The sequence below is a fragment of the Pteronotus mesoamericanus genome, unplaced genomic scaffold, assembly GCF_021234165.1.
Source record: "Pteronotus mesoamericanus isolate MK-2021 breed Mesoamerican mustached bat unplaced genomic scaffold, CSHL_Meso_final contig_116, whole genome shotgun sequence".
NCBI lineage: Eukaryota > Metazoa > Chordata > Mammalia > Chiroptera > Mormoopidae > Pteronotus > Pteronotus mesoamericanus.
In genome coordinates this window covers 26067386-26076781 of record NW_026555027.1, presented here as the reverse complement: position 1 = coordinate 26076781, position 9396 = coordinate 26067386, and positions in this window count along the sequence as shown.

The window sequence follows — 9396 nt, the reverse complement described above, 5'->3', positions numbered from 1 at the left end:
TACAGTTAACAATTCATCACAGCTAGTGATCTAAGAAACTGATTTATTTTTAACATAGAGCATTATTTGTGAAGAGGGAAAATGAAATAACAATCCCTTATAAGCTTAATCTTCTTGGCTTCTCATGTCTTAAACTGCCTTTTAGGGGCATTGAGCCCTTCTCAAGTGCTATGAAAATAACAATGTTGTATTACAGGTATGTGAGAGCCCTGGTCTAAAATATATTTTTAAAGATACTTTTTCCTTTCTATTATGTGTCATGATGGGTTTAATACTTTGCACATCACTCTGAACCAAACCCAGAACATTCCTATAATTGAAGCTGTTAACTAATTACTAAGAATACGTCAGAAAGTTTTTCACATCTACTTTAGGCTTACCTTGTTTCTTTGTAAAGTGACTGGGTTTATTGTAACATTAATATAATTTCCAGAACACCCTATTTGAATTCTCCATTGCCTCAGTTCTCTCAAGAAAAGAGAAATTAGCCTAAGCTTTGGCTTTTAAAGAGTGAAGTATCTGTTGCTATCTAACAAATTACAGTTTCAGACAACATGTACTTATTATTTCACAGTTGCAGTGGGTCCAGGTGCATCTTAGCTAGGTCCTAGGCTCAGGATCTCACAAGGCTGTGGTCATGGTTTCGACCAGAGCCAGAACCTCATCTGAAGCTGGGGTTCTCTTCCACCATCTGTGGCAGAATTCATTGCCTTGCAGCTTTAGAACTCATGGCAGCTTACTGACTCAAGGCCTGCAGGAGAATCTCTGATTTCAGGGAAGACCTGAAACCCTTTCTTTTGAAGGACTCATCTGATGAAGTCAGGCCCACTGGAGATGATCTCCCTCAAAGTCAAACTGATAGTACCTTAATTACACCTGCAAAATCCCTTCCCCTTTGCCCTGTTATGTAACCTAATCACAGGATGACATCTATTATATTCACAGATCCTGCCTCAACTTGTGGGAAGGGGATTAAAAAACATGAGGTACATCAGGGAATCTTGGTAGTCATCTTAAGAGTTACGCCTACCACAAGGGAATAACATTAAGATCTGGAGCAATTTACAAAATGAAAAGGTAATTACAAGTTTATTTTTAGATCAAAGTCACCTGTGAGAAACTAATGACAACTAGAAGCAACCCCTACCTCCCAAAATACATAGAATTTTAGGGGATCAATAGTGCGTTAATGATCTTCACTAACTCCCCCTCAGATGATAGATTGTTGAGATGCGAATTAACTCTCAAGATTACAGAATAACTAAGGGTCAGATAAGGCCCAGATCCTCAACCCCCATACCACTGGAAGCTGTGCTTCCAGTTACTGTTCAAAAATTCCCTTAAATTTGTGAACCAATGCAAAAAAATGTTTACACAGCTTTTCCTATCTGTATTTTGCAGAGTGGCTTACACTAATTGTTGCAGAAATGTGTCTTAGAGTTTTGTTACAGGCATACCTCGGAGATATTGCAGGGTTTTGGCTCCAGACCACTGCAATAAAGCGAATCACTTTTTGTTTGTTTTTGCTTCCTGGTGCATATATGTCTTACACTATAGTCTATTAACTGTACAGTAGCATTGTTGAAAAAGTGTATATATCTTAATTTAAGAATATTTTATTGCTAGGAAATGCTAACCATTCTCTAAGCCTTCAGTGAGTCATAATCTTTTTGCTGGTGGAGGGTCTTCCCTTTAATTTGTAACAAGTGCAACATCTGCAACCTGCAATAAAGCTAAGCGCAATAAAACGAGGTATGCCTGTATTTTATTCCCTTTGAGTTTTCAAAATTGAGATCTTCTGTCATAGTAAAAAGGTGAGTAGTAAACAGGCCAATTTAGCTTGAATCAAAAGCACTAACCAATTGTTAATTTCTCAGTTTTGGTGGATTATTTACCTCCTCAGTATAAAAATTCAATTAGAATCCATTGTTGACTGTTTTTGAAGGTTTCTGTACTCTACTCCTTGGCAAAAGCCATTAAATGTCACCAGTAATTTAATGTGACTAGGAGGGAAAAATTTGCCCATTTTGTTCCAATATTTCCAAACTGTACTAGCAAATCCATGCCTAACAACTTGATATTTTGAACATTTAAAGGAAAAGATAATTTTTAATCACGTCAATGAAATACGCTTTTAAAAAATACAGTAAAATACAGTAATAAAGTTACGCATAGATGCCTTTCAATAAAATCAAGGTGCACATTGTTATTCTTGTAATCTGAATTCCCAAATTAAAGGAAAATGGAAATTTGTAAAGCCTGTATTCCAGTGTGATCAGAAGTAACTGTGGATTGTAGTGTCACATTCTATATTAATAGCAAGCATGTCAATATACAGAAGAGGTAGATTAAATTTGTTTCCCTAAGACTTAACCTAGCAGTTCCATCAATTTTTAATGCTCTTTTAAATTCAGGCCCTTAAAAAATTTGGTTCAGGATGTCCATTTCAATCTCTTTATAAAGTTGACAGTTGAGTGTGAAGAAACAAATACTGCACTACCTGTCTTTTCTAACCTACCATATCATACCTCTGATTTCTATAGCCGATGTATTCCTTGTTACTCCCTAACTTTACTCAAGATTTTCTTGTCTGTTTTCATTCATACTTCACATAGCTGTTTAAAATGTCTAATAATCTGTTTAAATCTGTGCTTTTTAGTGGTGCTGTCAATCTCCAGTTACCCGTCGTCCAGACAATTCATTCAGTGTCCTTTTCCCTCCATTTCTTTCATTTTTGAACCTTGTGAGCCACTTTGTCCCCTATCATTTTTACTTTTCTTTTGAAGTCATGTTTATTCTATTACAGTTGTCTCAATTTTTCCTGCTTTGCCCCCCCCACCTTCACACCCCCAGCCCCAAGCTCCCACAGTCAATTCCCACACTGTTGTCCATGTCCATGGGTCATTCATACATGTTCTTTGTCTAGTCCCTTCCTCTTTTCACCATTGTCCTCCTTCCCAATCCCCTCTGGTCACTTTCAGTCTGCTCTATGTTTCCATGCCTGTATTTTATTTTGTTTATTTTGTTGACTAGATTCTACTTATAGGTAAGATCGTATGGTATTTGTCTTTCACCGACTGGCTTATTTCACTTAGTATAATATGCTCCAGTTCCATCCATGTTGTTGCAAAAGGTAGGAGTTTTGTTCTTTTTTAATGCAGATTGATTTTATTTTTTAAATGTCAAAATCCATTATAAAATGTCTAAAAATTTAAGTCCATTATAAAGTCTCAGCAATTAAAACATGACACCAGCACAGAAATAAGTAAATCAATGAAATGAGCATTCTAGAAACAAAGGTATGTATCAAACAATGTAATATATGATTAAATTAATATTGCAGGTCAATGGGGAAAATAAGGCTTAGCCAACAAAGTACATGGACAACTATTACTTGAAATATAGAGCCCTATTTTATACATACTAAAAATAGGTGAGTTAAAAATCAATATGTGAAATGTAAGGAGTTTTAGGAGAAAATACAAAATAACGTTTTCCTTACCCTGAAGTGAAATATTCAAACCCAGAAACTATAAAATATTGACAATATGACTATATTAAGCATTTGAGACTATACAGTAATATAAAAAAGGACAATAGAATAGCAAAGTATTTGCAACACGTCTAAAAAAGAGTGAGAAGGTTTTTTTAGGGAAAAAATTATACACTTAGTCAAAAAAATGGATAAAGAATACCAAAAAGTCATTTAAAGCTTTTTAAAGATAATAGAAATAGGTAACAAATATACAAAAACAAGTTTAGCTTCAACAAATATTAAAGTAACATTGTCACAATCAGGTTAATAAGCATTAAAAATATTGGTAATAGCAAGTATTGGTGACTGAAAGGAACTGGGTATTCATCGGCTCTTTTTCTTCATCTTAAAGCTGTCCCTTCAGCATATTTTGCAATGCTGGTTTGGTGGAGGTGTATTCTTTTAGCCTTTTGTCTGGAAAACTCATTTCCCCTTCCATATTAGTGGAGAACCTTTCTGGGTACAGCATCTTGGTTGCAGGCCTTTGCTTTTCATGACTTGGAATATTTCTTGCCATTCCCTTCTGGTTTGGAGTGTTTCTGTTGAGACAGCTGCTAGCTGTATCGAGGCTCCCTTGTATGTTACTACCCTTGTATGTTGCTGCAATTAGGATTCTTTCTTTGTCTTTGGTATTTGCCATTTTAATGATGGTATGTCTTGGAGTGGTCCTCATTGGGGCCAACTGTGTTTCCTGGACGTGTGTGAGTTTTTTCCCCCCTCAAATTAGGCAAGTTTCCCTTCATTACTTTTTCAAACAGGTTCTCTATCCCTTCCTCCTCTTCTCCTTCTGGTATCCCTATTATATGGATATTATTACATTTCAAGTTGTCCTGCATTTCCCTAAATGCTGCTTCATTCTTTCTGACTCATTTTTCATTTTCTTGCTCTTTCTGGGAGTTTTTTTCTACCTTATCTTCCAGCTTCCTGGTTTGCTCCTCTGCTTCATCTAGCCTGCTTTTGATTCCTACTGTGTTCTTCAATTCAGAAATTATATTCTTCATTTCCTCTTGTCTCATTGATAGCTTCTATGTCCTTTTTCGTGCTGATACAGTTTGTGGTAAGTTCCTCGTTTCCCTGTATTTTTTTGTAATTCTCTCTGAGCTCACTGAGCTCATTGAGCTTCCTTAAAACCATTGATTTGAACTTAATATCCGATAGTTTACTTGCCTCTATTTCATTTAGTTCTCTTTCTGGGGAATTCCTCCTTTCCTTCGATTAGGGGTGGAGGCATTTCTTTGTCTTCCCATTATTTGCGAGGCTCTTCTTTTTTGCTTCTGCTTCTTAAATTGATCTGTCTTGATTTCCTGACTTTGTGGTGTGAACATCTATGGTAGAAGACCACTGTTCTTTCTGGATCTGCCTCTGATGATACCAGATTTTGCCCCTGCCTGACCTTAGGCAGTCTGTTTGAGACTTCCAGGAATCTACTGTCTGTGGCTGTCTCCTTCAGTTATTAGTCACCCTGCATTTAGCAGTCAGGCTTAGGTACCACAGTGGGCAGTTATTGAGTCCTCTCATGCTGCTGCTGCGCAGGGGGGTGGTCTGCTTGAACCAGATGGCTGCTGCCACATGGGGAAGGAGTCAGCGCCAGGATCCTGCCGGCTCTCAGTTCTCTCCCCAAAGGTTCCTTTGCCAGTCTCTCAAGCAACTCTAGCTCACTCTGCCCCTACCTTTGCTGAAGACCAACATAAGTGGCTGCAAATAAAAACTTATGCGTTGGCCCTGTAAAAGGCTCTTTGTGTCTCCAGCTGCCTGTCTCTGACAGAGAGCAACCCTGCCATATTTCATAGCTGGTAGTTATCTGTACTTTTTGGGCTCTCGTGCTGTAGGCTGGAGATCCCCGCTTATGGGTTAGGCTCTGCTCTTCTTGGGGATCCAACTAGCTGATTTGACCTCTTTCTGGCACTGCAGCCCATGGGTGCCCCGCCCACCTTCTCAAGTTTCTATCACACTTCTTACCAGTTAGGTTGCGCTAAAGCTGATTCTCCTGTTTGTCCAAGGTTATAAGGCTCCTCTCTCACTATTCAGTTCTTTGTTCCAGGTATTTTCTCCACAATTTCGTTGTAATTCTAGATTGGTCCAGGGAGGAAGTCAGTGTGATTTCCATTCACTCTGCCATCTTGATTTCCCATTTTTATTCTTTTTAGGTACTATCAGTGCTAGTGTTGAACTCTTGAACTTAGTTTAGGAGATTATTTCTCTAAAAAAAAAAGAAACCTCCATATTTTGGCTAATTGTGGGCCTGGATAGGAATCAACATAATCTTATTCTCTCCTGCCATATTCTCATTTCTTAGGGGTTTCCACCCTATTCAAATCATTAACATTAAATGTCTATTTCCTATTATGGGTGTTTCCAACCTCCAACTATTACCTTTGAACTTGACAAGGTAGTTCCTCCATAGAGTTACTTTCTGCCTAAATCTAGTAGTTCACAGTGCAGTCTTTAAGGTGCCCCACCTATATAACTAATTAGTGCAGAGAAAGTGGTTCTTACCTCTTTCTCTGAACCCATTTAGAGTGGTTATAGGACAGCTGTTAACACCTAAGTAGTAACTTTGTTCCAGTCTGTGGTGGTCAGAAGTGCTAAAGAGTACCGAAAAGTTTGTTTCCCTTTTAACCCCTATCCCCATATTCCTCGTGCTGCAAACTTTCTACAGCTGCAGGGAATAAGGAAAGATGGAAGCAGTAGGTAGAAAGTCTTGTTTGCATCCTGATTTTCTAGGCTCTACCCTGTCCCTTGAATATTCCAGGTATTTGTCTACTTCAGGAAGCTGGATATATCCACTACTGTCTACTACCCTTGCCATCCACATTAACTCTCATTTTGCAGTATGCGTTTTACATTTATGGTATTTTTTCAGTCTGTGGAGTCTGTTCAGTAATTGCTCTATCACATGTACATTACCCCATCTCTTCATGAGATCGTAAGCTCCATAAGGACAAGGTTAGCATGTAAGCAAAGCTCTTGTGAATCCCCAAGAATGTGCCATGAGGTCTGTGGGCACTTAGTAAAGGTTTGCAATAATAATGATGCAGTTGCTCAGATGAACTTACTCTATTTCTAAAAAGGCTTCCTTCAATTTAGACGTTTTTGATTTGCCCCATGGTTTAGAATGTTTTCTTTAGGAAGGGAAGACACTTCATCCCCTGTTAGATGAATGCTCATTTCTTTATTTCCTCTTTCTCACTTTTGATATTCTGATGCTCATGAGATATTGAAATGAGTCCTGATGTGTGTTTCAAATATCAGCTTTATATACTGTTAGGTAGAGGTAACCTAATACTATAGATGTAGTTGATTTTTGAAACATGCCATTTATTGAAATAACTGCATCATCATAATAGGTGTTTTGGGGAAGGATGTTTCCACACCATGAAGGTAAGTGATTGCTGTTTTATTCAGTCTATCTATAATATAAAATTATTAGAATGCTTCTTTTGGTCATTGATGTTGCAGTCAATGTCTACTAATTTACCTAATTACATAAGCTTTTTGCCTAAATGGCAATTATATAAAATTTTAGTACTAGAAATAATTAGGAGCAAGCACAGGAACTCTCCAGTTTTATCTAGTCCCAGTTTAAACAATCCCGATAATCACCATAGTGTCCACCCATTCTTTTTTTTCCCCTTTCCCCCTTTATTCCCCTCCACCCTGCACCCCTACCCCACCAGCATTCCCCCGCTTAGTTCATGTCCATGGGTTGTACATATGTAAGTTCTCTAGTTTCTCAATTTCCTATACTATTAACCTCCCCCTATTTTGTACCTACTATTTATGCTTCTTATTCCTTGTACTTTTTCCCCCATTGCTCCCTCTCCCCTTCCTCTCTGATCTCCATTTCTATGATTCTGTTCTAGTTGTTGGCCTAGTTTGCTTTTGTTTTTTTGTTTGTTTGTTTTTTGTTTTTTAGGTTCAGTTGTTGATAGTTGTGAGTTTGTTGTCATTTTCCTGTTCCTAGTTTTTGATCTTCGTCTTTTTCTTAGATAAGTCCCTTTAACATTTCATATGGGCTTGGTGATTATGAACTCCTTTAACTTGACGTTCTCTGGGAAGCACTTTATCTGCCCTTCCATTCTAAATGATAGCTTTGCTGGATAGAGTAATCTTGGGTATAGGTCTTTGTCTTCGATGACTTCAAATACTTCTTTCCAGCCCCTTCTTGCCTGCAAGGTTTCTTTTGAGAAATCAGCTGATAGTCTTATGGGAACTCCTTTGTAGGTAACTGTCTCCTTTTCTCTTGCTGCTTTTAAGATTCTCTCCTTATCTTTAATTTTGGGTAATGTATATGATGTGCTTTGGTGTGTGCCTCCTTGGGTCCAACTTCTTTGGGACTCTCTGAGCTTCCTGAATCTCCTGGAAGTCTATTTCTCTGGCCAGATTGGGGAAGTTCTCCATTATTTTTCCAATTGAGTTTTCAATTTCTCACTCTTCCTCTTCTTCTGGCACCCTTACAATTTGGACGTTGGAACGTTTAAAGTCATCTCAGAAGTTCTAAGCCTCTCCTCATTTTCTTGAATTCTTGTTTCTTCATTCTGTTCTCGTTGAATGTTTTATCTCTTCCTTCTGCTCCTAATTGTTTATTTGAGTCCTAATTTCCTTCCCTTTCCTGTTGGTTCCCTGTAAATTTTTCTTTACTTCACTTTGCATAGCCTTCACTTTTTCCTCCATTTTGCGGCCATACTCAACCAGTGTTTTGATTACCAGCTCATGGCACACCAAAAAAAATTACATTTTTCGCCAATCTGACCCATAAAAAAGTATATTTTTTATTCACTCACATGGAACAACTGTGTTGACTGTTGTCATTTTTTTAATTTGACAATCTAAGGGGAAAGAGGTCAGTGCCCCTGGCTAAATAGTCAGTTATTGCATGATATAAAAATTCTTGCAGCACATCAGTTAAAATCACTGCTTTAAAAGCACATTGAAGTTTACAAGATTCATATATCACTCAGCTATAGCAGGAATCATATGGCACATTGCCTGGAACAGAGCACAGATATTCTTTAGATGAATGAATAAATGGATTTATAGGAGCAAAGAGAATGAGTTCTTAATCCAGACTTTGGGGAGAGGAGTTGTCAGGGAAGGCTTTTTAGAGGAAGTAGGGTCTCCTGACAGACTCAGGAGTTAGTCAAACAAAGTTGGGGCAAGAGCTTTTCTCTATGAACAATGTTAGGGATGTGAGAGTGTTGTGGGGGAGAGGGTCATTTAAATATAATTAGAGAGTGGAGAGATGGGACCAAAACAAGTATTACATAATATTTAGGAGGAGAGACTGGGATTTTACGTATGAAAGTGCCATTGTCAAATTTAAATTTTAAAATAAATCACTCTGTCAACTTTGTTGAAGATGAATTTCAGGGAGACAAGAATAGAGTCAGGAAGACTAATTAGAAAACTTCTAGAGCCCTGGCTGTTGTGGCTCAGTGGATTGAGTGCCACCCTGCGAACCAAAGAGTTGCCGGTTCGATTCCCAGTCAGGGCACATGACTAGATTGTGGGCTGGGTCCCTGGTGGGGAGCACATGAGAGGAGCCACAGATTGATGTTTCTCTCCTTCTCTTTCTCTTTCCCTTCCCCTGTCTCTAAAAAATTAAATAGGTCTTAGAGCAATTGAGCTTCAGAAAAAAAAGTCCTGTCTAGCTGGTGTGGCCCAGTGGATTGAGTGCCTGCCTGTGAACTGAAAGCTCGCCAGTTCAATTCCCAGTCAGGGCACATGCCTGGGCTGCAGGCCAGGTCCCCAGTTAGGGCCATATGAGAGGCAAACGAGGCAACTGATTGATGTTTTTCTCATATGTTGATGTTTCTTTCCCTCTTTCTCCCTTCCCCCTCTCTCTAAAAAAAGTAAATGTT